We start from the raw sequence: 11,246 nt of genomic DNA, 5'->3' as shown, positions 1-11,246 counted from the left end.
CTTGGGTTTCCGAGGCAGTATCACTACGGAAGTAGGATTGCCCAACCTTCCTTCCGAGGAGTGGCTGGTGGGTTTGAACTGCCGGCCTTCTGGTTAGCAGTCAAGTGCTTTAGCCACTATGCTACCAGAGCTCCTGGAATTCCCATTACACATAGGTTATTCCATCTGCTGATATCTTATATGAATCTTAGTCTTTCTTCACTTTATTTTGATCTTTTGTCTGATTGATCCCTTAACAAAGTAGTATTGAGGTATTTGTCTTTAATCTCATTAATTCTGTCTTCTATTGATTTGATTCTACCCCTTTGTCCATTCAATCTGTGATCTATTTCTGAAATCGTAATATTAATCTTCTGAATTTCTATTTGTTGTTTTTGTCATTTCTATTTTTTTTGTTTATTTTATCTATTTGTTTTTGTATTGTTTTCCTGTATTTTTCTAGAGTTTTGTCTGTGTTTTCCTTAATTTTGTGTTTTCCTTCATCTCTCTCAATTCATTGAAGGCACTCAAATATAATTCTTTTGAATTCCTTATCAGGGAGTTCCAGTGCTGCTGTTTCCACAGGGTTATTTTCTGGGTTTGTATCCTGGTTCCTTGTTTATACTTTATCTTGTTTCTTTATTTGGACTGGGATGGTCAGTGGTCTCTGAAACATTGTGATGTTGTATTTATGTTTAATTTGTGGTTATATGTTGGTGTGATTCATGCAAGATTTTTTTTTCTCCCTTATTTTGTTTTTATATATCTGTGTTAGCAGGGTAGTGATCTCTATTCACTAGTTGTTAGCACTTAGGCACTCACAACCTGTCTCCTAGTGGGTGTGATAGAGAATGAGAGTGTGTCCACAGAGCTCTGTTAGCTGGTCATTAGGACCAGTTGAGGGTGAGTTGAGCAACTATTGGCCACAGTCTACTGTTGGTCAGTAGGTGCAAAAGCAAATGTTGGCCCTCACTCAGTGGGTGAGACTGCAGGAGGTGTAGGTGTGGTTGGGTTGTGTGGGAGCAGTTGCTGTCTCCCTCAGACCAGATAATAATCATAATAAATAAAAAATACCAAAAATATAAAAAATAAAAAGGGAACAAAAAATTCAAACTGCAAAAACAAATGGGAACAATTGCAAAATCAAAAACAAATAAACAAACAAAAGACATTAGATGAGAAGAAAAATTAAAATAAATAAATTTAAAAAGACAAAAGAAAGATATTGAGAGAAAGACAAAAAAAAAAAAAAAAAAAAACAAACAAACAAAAAAACCCACCAATATCTGGGTGGGGGTAGGGGGAAAGAGAGAAAAGAGCAGGAGTAAAAGAACAGTATTCTTTCCTGGAAGAGTATGTGACATTTAGTTGGTGGTCAATAAATATTTGCTAAAAGAATGACTGATATGAATAGAATATTTTCTTTGCTGGCATTGTTTCCTACCTCCTCATTCTATTGGGAACATCTAAAATATGACATGAGTTTAAATTCTTAACCCTCTTAATCATGTTCTTATTAAAAATATTTTAAATGAATAGAAAAAATATATATGCAAACTGGTACAAGTATGTTTTGGTGAAAACAAAAGACAAAAAACACATCTGAACATAGAAACTGATTCTACCTCATTCTACCTAAATCCCAATCTGTTGGATGTCTTTCTCATCACTCATAGTAGTTAAAGTGCATAACAAATGCTGTCAGTGCTCTGCCATTTTATTCCCAACCAGCCAGCACTGTCCTCAGGTTGCTGGAAATGCCCCATTTCTTCTGTCCTCTCCCAGTAGGGGCAGTTCTTAACCAATGACTGGGGAATGTGTGAATATAAATATCACAGCCACTGACCTCTTTATAGTAATAATTCTGAGAAATGACATCATTGTTTTTTGAGCTCCCTTGTGGGATTGAGCAAAAGAAATAGCTATTAGATTGTTCTCAATACTGCACCCTTGTTTGGCCTCTTTCTCTTCTAAGTCCTACTTCCTTACTCCTCTATTAGTTCTTCCTAGGAACACTTGCTAGTAAATTATTTTCACATGAATTCTCTTCTCATAGTCTATTTCTAGGGAATCCAATCCAACCAAGAGAGGGAGTCTTCATGGGCTGGTTGCCCATTGGCTTGTGTTGTGAGTCAACAAGCATAGAGCCTTAGCTCTCTCACTTTCTCTGAATCTTCACATGTGGGTGTGTTAGTTATCTACTGCTGTTATAACAGAAATACCACACATGAATGGCTTTAATGGACAGAAATTTATTCCCTGAGTTTAGGAGGTTAGAAGTCCAAATTCAGAGCACCAGCTCTAGGGGAAGGCCTTTTCTGTCAACTCAAAGTTTAGGAGACAGATCCTTGTCTCCTTTCAACATATGTGGGCCTGGAATCACTTAGAGATCTTGGCATCAATCTTCTCCTGAGTCTAGAAGATTCTTAGTACAGGGACTCTGGGTCCAAAGGCAGCATTCCTATCTCTTCTTTTTTAATGCTAGTTAGGTTTTTCTCTCTCTGCTCATTTGTTTAGTCTTTTTCATATCTCAAAAGAGATTGACTCAAGATACAGCCTAATCCTGTAGATTGTATTTTGCCTCATTAAAACGATGGAGGTGAGGATTTACAACACATAGTATGATTAGATCAGATCACAAAATGGAGGATAATTACATAATATGGAAAATCATGGCATAGCCAAGTTGACACTTTAAAAATATATATATATATATAATTAACTCTATACCTTGGAAGGAAGGTTGGGCAATGTATTTCTGTAGTGATACTGCCTCAGTAACCCAAGGAGGGGTCACTATGTGTTGGGTGTGACTTGATGGCACATAACAACAACAACAACATAATATTCCATCCTTTGGCCCCCAAAATTCATATCGTTGACACAAGTAAAACACATTAAACCCATCATATTATCTGAAAAATCTTAAATCAATTCTAAGTCCAAAATCTCCTGGGACAAAATTTCTTTTCATCTGTGTCCCTGTGAAATGTAGCATATGAGTTATTTGCTTCCAAAGTACAATGGCAGAACAGGTACAAGGTAGACATTTCCATTATAAATTGGAGAAATTAGAGGGAAAGGAGGAATAATGGGTGCCAAGCAAATAAAAAATCCAATAGAACAATTCAAGCCTTGAAAATAATCCTCTGTTCTCTGAGACCATCTAGGCAATGGCCCTGCTATCCAGACTCTGGGTGTTGGCCATGTGTTTTGGATTCTGGATGAAGGTCCCTTGGTCCTGGGCTTCAGTTCTGCCTTTCAGGCCCACTGGGATGGCAACTATGTTCCCTTGGCTCTGGGTGACTCCATTCTCCTAGTCCATCTGAGTTGTGATCCCACCACCTCAGCCCTAGTAGGCCCCATTCTTCTTCCCCTTGGCCTTGGCAGCCCCACCCCCACAGCTTTGGGCAGTGGACCTGACCTCTTCCCTCTGGTTCTTATAAATGGCAGCTCCATACTGTGGAACTGAGTTGGTGAAGATCTGACACTTTAATACTTAGGAGGCTGTGGCCTTACCCTTTGAGACCCAGCAGGCCATGATTCTACCCTTTGAGATGCCAGAGGTTGTGGCCCAACCCTTTGAGACTGAGGCAGCTCTGCTTTCCATGCTCCTTGTTTCTTTGTTTTCTGCTTCCTGGTGAAATGGCCTCACAGCCCATTGGCCCCTTGGGCCTCTTGGCCCAGCCTGGCCTTGGCTCTGCTCAGGCAAATGTTACAAAGCTTTTTAGCTCTACTGACAAGTGCCTGCAGGCACTCTACTCCCCTATTAAGCCTCAGCCCAAAGGTGCTTAGTTTCTTGTTCTGTGGGCTGGCAAATTTAGCTCCATCAATAAGTACCCAAAGACACCTCGCTTCTCCATGAAGCCTCCTGCCTGGAGACACTCAGCTTTTTCACTCCATGGATTGGCTTCTGTGCTGTCTTGTGCTGGTCTTCTGCTTATGCTGTTGCCGTTTGTTTGCTGCTGCTTCTCACCGTCTGTGCCATGTCTGGGGTTATACTTCTCCTCACTTTCTTCTAAGCACTCACTATAATTGCCTTTGATGTCCACAATTGCACCAACAATCTCTTAAAGGCAATCTAGGCTTTCACTGTCAGGCACCTTAAAACTCTTCCTACCTCTAATCATTACCAATTCCAAAACCACTTCTACATTTTAGGTATCTGTTAGAGCAACAAGGAGCTCTGGTAGTGCAGTGCCTAAAGCATTTGACTGCTTACCAGAAAGTTGGAAGTTCAAACCCACAGCCACGCCACAGAAAGAAGATGGGACAATCTACTTCTATAAAAGTTTTCTACCTCAGAAAACCAATGGGGTCGCTATGAATTGGAATCGACTCGATGGCAGTGGGTTTGTTTTTTGGTTAGAGCAACATCCCGCAACTGGTATCAAATTCTTTCTTAGTTATTTAGTGCTGCTACAATAGAAATACCATAAGTAGGTGGCTTTAATAAACAGAAATTCATTTTCTCATAGTTTAGGAGGTTAGATTCCAAATTTAGGGTGCAGGCTCTAGGGAAAGGCCTTCTATGTCTTTCAGCTCACAGTTAGGATGAAGGTTTTTGTCTTTTCCCAATATCTGTAGGCTGGTTTTCCTGGGAGACCTCCATGTGTCTTGGTATCAGTGCCTAAGGCACTTGATTGCTAACCAGAGGGCTGGCGGTTCAAACCCACCAGCCACTCCTTGGAAGGAGGAGCAATCTACTTATTTAACTAAAATCTACACCTTTCAGTATGAATCTAGTCATTACAATTTGTTCAAGAAATATTTAATCACTTGCCTAATGTGTGTATTGGTGCTGTGCTGAGCACTACAGGAAACAAGTATCAGTAAAACATGGACCCTGACCTTAAGTACCTCACAATCAACTAAAAGTGACATGCACAACAAATAATTGGACAATATACTTCTGTAGTGATACTGCCTCAGAAAACCAAGGAGGGGTCACTATGAGTCAGGTCTGACTCAACAGCATCTAACAACAACAACAACAATAACAAGAGGTTCTCAGTGCAAGGGCCCCAGATCCCCCCCAAAATTTCTGTTCTTGGCTCTTTTTTCTTGGTGGTACTGAGGTCCCTCCTTCTCTGCTCCCTTCTCTCTCCATTTATCTCTTGTAAGATAAAAGGTGATGCAAGCCATACCCCAGGGAAACATCCCTTACATCAGATCAGGACTGTTGTGATCTGAGTAAGGCTGTTTCATCCCACCTTAATCAACTTACAACTAATTGACTGATCATATCAGATCATATCATGGGGGATGATTAGATCATTATATAACTGTTAAACTTCTGAGAATCATGGTTGAGGTAAGTTGACACATATTTTTGTGGGTTAGAGTTCAATCCATAATACTTACCACTTTTGGTTCTTCTAGGACCCAGAGGTAACTGGATATATCCTTATCTCTGTACTTGCATCCCTAGATTAGTCTGAAATATGCTTTATGTATAAACTTAATAGATGGAAGGGGGAAAAGAGCATTGTGTTATGCATAGGTTTGGGTGTGTGGGGGAGGAAGGTGCCTTTTCTTTTTTTTGTTCTGTAATCTATTCTACTTCTCATACTCCTTCGCATACGCCACATAGTTCAAAAGTCATTAGTTTCTTGTCATTCTATTCACCTTGCTGCTCCCTCCCCTGTAATATTTCTTGTGTCATTTCATCTCCCTTATTAGTGAAGAGCATTGCCTAAGCTGTCAGCTCCCTAATTATAGTACAGCATAATTACAACTATGTTAAACAATTATTTGTTGTGCATGTCACCTTTAGTTGATTGTGAGGTACTTAAGGTCAGGGTCCATGTCTTATTGATCTTCCTTTCCTGCAGTGCTCAGCACAGCACCAATGCACATGTTAGGCAAGTGATTAAATATTTCTTGAACAAATTGTAATGACTAGATTCATACTGAAAGGTGTAGATTTTAGTTAAATATTTTTTTCCTAATAGCCTCTTGCTCTCATCTGTGAAAAGAACAATTATTTTTCTTTCTGAATTTGAGGATTTATGGTTTGTTTTTGTTAATTGCTTGTTGAAAAGTAGGTTTAAATTAACCTGCTTATACTTGGGCACTTGGTGGAATTTTAAATGGCAGACTCATTTGTGAGTAAAGAGGACTTCTTCTGTTCATCTAATGCTAATTACCACCCATCATTGAACTATCTAGAGCTTGAAGATTTTTTCATTAAAGAGATTCTAAAGTGAACTTCACCTATTGGGACATCAGTTTAAAAGGCAACTTAATGAGACTCTGCTAATTATTAGTGTGAAAAGAACACTTTTGTGTAGTCAGAGGAAGACCAAGACTTCATCTCACTAAATAATTGCTGACATTGCATTGTTTAATGCAAGTTGTTTAAATATTTTACTCTTACATGAACAAATAGCAAATCTAGTAAAAATTCCAGATAAAGTGTATAGATAGATGTGAGTGCTGAAACTAATACTGAAGATAAAAAAGGTAAACAAAAACTGAGGTGAGATATATGAGGAAATATCATTCTTTCTAAACTGAGGAAGCTCACAAGAAGTAATTAATGTTCTACCATTGTCTTATAAAGAAAAGGAAAATCCATCCTTAAGTAACTTTAAGTTGCATCTGTGTACATCCAATCAGCAATTCATCAAATATCTTCTAAACAAGTGCCATACTACCCTGGAAATTTGAAAGAACTAAAGATACAGTGTCTATTTCCAGCTAGGAGTTCTTTTGTTTGGGAAGATGTTGCACCTCCTAGCGTCTTCCTTTCTTTGATCATTTTGTGCGGACCTTCCCCTTAATGTATATCACTTTCCCCTTTACCCAAGTTAATATGTGTCTACCCTCTAGTTAGTGGTCTACCCTCCCTTACCCTGGTAACCATCAAAGAATTTTTCTTTTTGTGTGAAAACCTTTTCTTGCCTTTTTTACAATAGTGGTTTCATACAATATTTGTCCCTTTGTGATTGATTAATTTCATTCAGCATAATGTCCTCTAGGTTCATCCAGGTTATGAGATGTTTCACACAATCATTATTGTTCTTTAAAATTGCATAGTATTCCATTGTATGTATGTACCATAGTTTGTTCCACTGTGTATGTACCATAGTTTGTTTATCTATTCATCTGTTGATGGGTGTTTAGGTTGTTTCCATCTTTTTCCTATTGTGCATAGTGCGGTGATGAACATGGGTGTGCATGTATCTGTTTTTATCATGGCTCTTAAGGGGCTCTGGTGGTGTAGTGGTTAAGCATTTGGCTGTTTACCTAAAGATCAGTAGTTCAAACCCACTGGCTGTTCCATGGAAGAAAGATGAGGCAATCTCATTCTATGAAGATTTACAGCCTTGGAAACCCAACAGGGATTGCTATGAATCAGAGTCAACTTGATGGCAGTGAATTTGGTTTAGTTTTGGTATGTTCATTGCAGCATTATTGTCAATAGCAAAAAGATGGAAACAGCCAAACTGCCCATCAGCAGATGAATGGATAAACAAACTGTGGTCCATACACACAACAGAATACTATGCAGCCATAAAGAAGAATGATGAGTTCTCAAAATGTGCTATAATGTGGATCAATCTGGAGGACGTTATGCTGAGTGAAATAAGTGAATCAGAAAAGGACAAAGGATATCACTATTACAATAAGACAAAGATAGATATACATGCAGAAAACAACATTCTTTATTGGTTACGAGAGATGGGAGGGAGAGGCAGGAGGAACCACTTTCTAGATAGACACTTGTTAGTTTTGGTGATGGGTGAAGCAATAATGAGTAAGGGTGAAGTCAGCACAACTTGACCAAGGTAAAAGATGACACTAAGAAGTGCACAAGAATGAGATTTTGGTAAAAGTCACAACATAAGACATTTTGCAACAACAATAAAAACAACCATAAATATGGCTGTGGTTACATAGATAGATATATATGCTTATATATGTATAAAGGAGCTCTGGTGGTGTAGTTGGTAAGGCATTTGCTGCTAAACAGAAAGTCAGTGGTTCAAACCCACCAGCTGTTCCACAGGAAGAAGATGAGTCAATCTACTTCCATAAAGATTTATAGCCTTGAAAACCCAATGGAGTTCACTGTGAGTTGGCATCAAGACGATGGCAATGAGTTTGATTATTTTATTTTATGTATGTATAGGTAAGCACCTAGGAACATTTGGGTGTGCATGCATAAATGTTTTCATAGGAAAATGTGTATACATGTTATATGTACTTCATATATGTTCATATATAAGATAAAGCACATAGGGGCACAGTTATGGATACTTCCTAGACATAGCCAAGCACTTGCAGGATTGGGTTACTAGGTTTGAAGGCTTGGACTATAGTCTTGGTGAGCAGCTTGGGCAATTGGCATAACATAGCTCATAAAAATAATGTTCTACATCCTCATTCGGTGAGTAGTGTCAGGGTCTTAAAAGGTTGAGAGTGGCCATCTGAGATACAACTCTTGATCTCTACACATCTGTAGCAAAAGAGAAAGAAGGAAACCAAAGACTTAAAGGAGAAACTACTCTACAGGACTTATAGTTTACATGAGCCACAGCCTAACCTACCGTGAGATCAGAACTAGATGATACCAGCTACCACTACTGACCATTCTGGCTAAGGACACAATAGATGATCCTGAATATAATGGGAAAAAATGTAAAACAAAACTCAAATTACTGGGTTGGTAGAGAGTAGAGACACCCCTGAGATTATTGCCCTGAGATACCCTTTAAACTTGGAGCTCAAGGTACTCATGGAGGTCACCTATCAGTCAAAAGACAAAGTGTCTCATAAAAAGAATCAAATCACTGGTGAATACTGTGCTCTTCTAAACAACCATCAAAATGAGACTACTGATCAACATTTACCTAGCTAAAAATGAGAAGATAGTGTTGAAAAAGGAAGCTAGATTAACAGAAAAAGAACCAGAATGGAAATAATGAGAATTCTGACACATTGTGAAAAGTGAACCTAATGTCACTGAATATATGTATAGAAATTGTTAAATGAGAACCTAATTTGCTATATAAGTTTCTCCAACATCACATTAAAATATTTCTTAAAAAAGAATAAAAACAGTTACAACAGTGCTGCCTCCAACTACTTAAAGGAGAGGGCAGATGGAAAGGTCTCTGAATAGTTCTCAAATCTCATCTCTTTTTAGAATGTATATTTTAAGACATATATTTAATAAAATTAATAGACTTTATTTTTTTAGAGCATTTTTAGGTTTACAGGAAAATTGAGCAGAAAGCCAGAGAGTTCCCAAATATTCCCTTTACCTCTGCCCTTGGTTTATTTCTTGTATTAGTAACACCTTGCTTTGGTGTGGTACCTTTGTTAAAATCCATGAAGCAATATTGATACATTATTATTAACTAAAGCTCATTGTTTACATAAGGCTTCACTCTCTCTGTTGTACAGTTCTATGAGTTTTGATAAATGCATAATGTCAAGTATCAAATATTAAAATATATAGAATAGTTTTCACTGCCCTAAAAATGCCTAGTATGCCATCTATTTATTCTCTCAGTCATTTCTCCCTCACCCACTCCCTCCCAAGTCCAAAGACATGGCAGTCATTGATCTTTTTATCGTCTTTACATTTTTGCCTTTTGTAGAATGTCACGTAGTTGGAATCATACAGTATGATGTAGCCTTTGCAGACTGAATTCTTTCACTTAGCAATATGCAATTAAGGTTCATCTGTGTCTTTTTGTGGCTTGATAACTCATTTCCTTTTATTTCTAAATAATATTCCACTGTATGGATGTATGACAGTTTGTTTATCCATTCACTTATTAAAGTGCATCTTAGTAGCTTCTTCTTTTTGGCAATTACTATAAATAGAGCTACTATAAACATTCACATACAAGTTTTTGTGTGGACATAAGTTCAACTGATTTGGATAAATGCCTTGGGATACCATTAGTGCATCATGTGATATGACTTATGTTCAGCTTTGTAAGAAACTGCCAAACTGTCTTCTAAAGGGCTATACCATTTTGCATTTCCACCAGCAATGAATGAGAGTTCTGTTACTCCACATCCTTGTCAGCATTTAGTGTTGTCAGCGTTTTGGATTTTAGTCTAATAGCTGTGCAGTGATATTTCACTACTGTTTTAATTTGCAGTTCCCTATTGACAAATGATATTGACAATCTTTTCATATGTTATTTTACATATGTGTATCTTCTTTGGTGAGGTATCTGTTCAGATCTGCCTACCTTTTAATTGGGTTATTTGTTTTCTTACTGTTGAATTTTAAGTTATTTGTATTTTTTGTCTAAGAGTTCTTTATCAGCTATGTGTTTTACAAATATTTTCTCCCAATCTGTGTCTTGTATTTTCATTATCATATCAACTTCTTTCACAGAGCAGAAGTTCTTAATTTTAATAAATTAACTTTGATGTTGTGTCTAAAAACTCATTGGAAAATGCAGGGTCACTACATTTTCTCCTATATTACCTTTTAGAATTTGTATAGTTTTCCATTTTAAATTCAGTCCTATGGTTTATTTTGAGTTAATTTTTGTGAAAGTAAGTGTAAAGTCTGTGTCTAGATTATTTTTGTATGTGAATGTCTAGCTGTTCCAGCACCACTTGTTGAAAAGACTATCCTTTTTCCATTGGATTGACATTGTTCCTTTGTTAGTGATCAGTTGACTTTATTTGTGTGGGTCTATATATGGGAACTTTAGTGGCATAGTGGACAAATCATTTGGTTGCTAACCAGAAGGTTGTTAGTGGTTCAACCCCACCAGCTGCTCTGTGGGAGAAAGATGAGGCAATCTACTCTGGTAAAGATTTACAGCCTTGGAAATGCCATGGGGGTCATGTGAGTTGGAATCAACTCAATGGCAGTGTGCTTGGTTTTTTGGGCTTTATTTTATTCCATTCATCTATTTGTCTGTTCTTTTGCCAATACTACATTGTCTTCATGACTGTTGTAAGTCTTGAAGTCAGGTAGGTCAGTCCTCTGACTTTATTCTTCATTATTATGTTGGGTATTCTGTGTCTTTTGCCTTTCCATATAAACTTTAGAATCACTTTGCCAATATCTTTGCTGGAATTTTGATTGGGAGCTCCATTTTTAAATTATTTTATTATTTGGAGAGAATAATAAAATATTATAATCAGCCCCAGGGTTACAGGTGAGGAGAGACAACTCAGGGACACCCAAAGTAGCAGGCGGGAAGAGCAGGAGAAAGGGGATTAAAAGCCAGGAAGCCAGAGAGAAGAGCAATCAGCCGAAGGGATTAGGTGATGAGAGGAAA

This window comes from Orycteropus afer, unplaced genomic scaffold (genome assembly GCF_000298275.1).
Source record: "Orycteropus afer afer isolate SDZICR_OR568_19922 unplaced genomic scaffold, OryAfe1.0 scaffold00154, whole genome shotgun sequence".
Taxonomy (NCBI): Eukaryota; Metazoa; Chordata; class Mammalia; order Tubulidentata; family Orycteropodidae; genus Orycteropus; species Orycteropus afer.
This window is presented reverse-complemented; position numbering follows the sequence as displayed.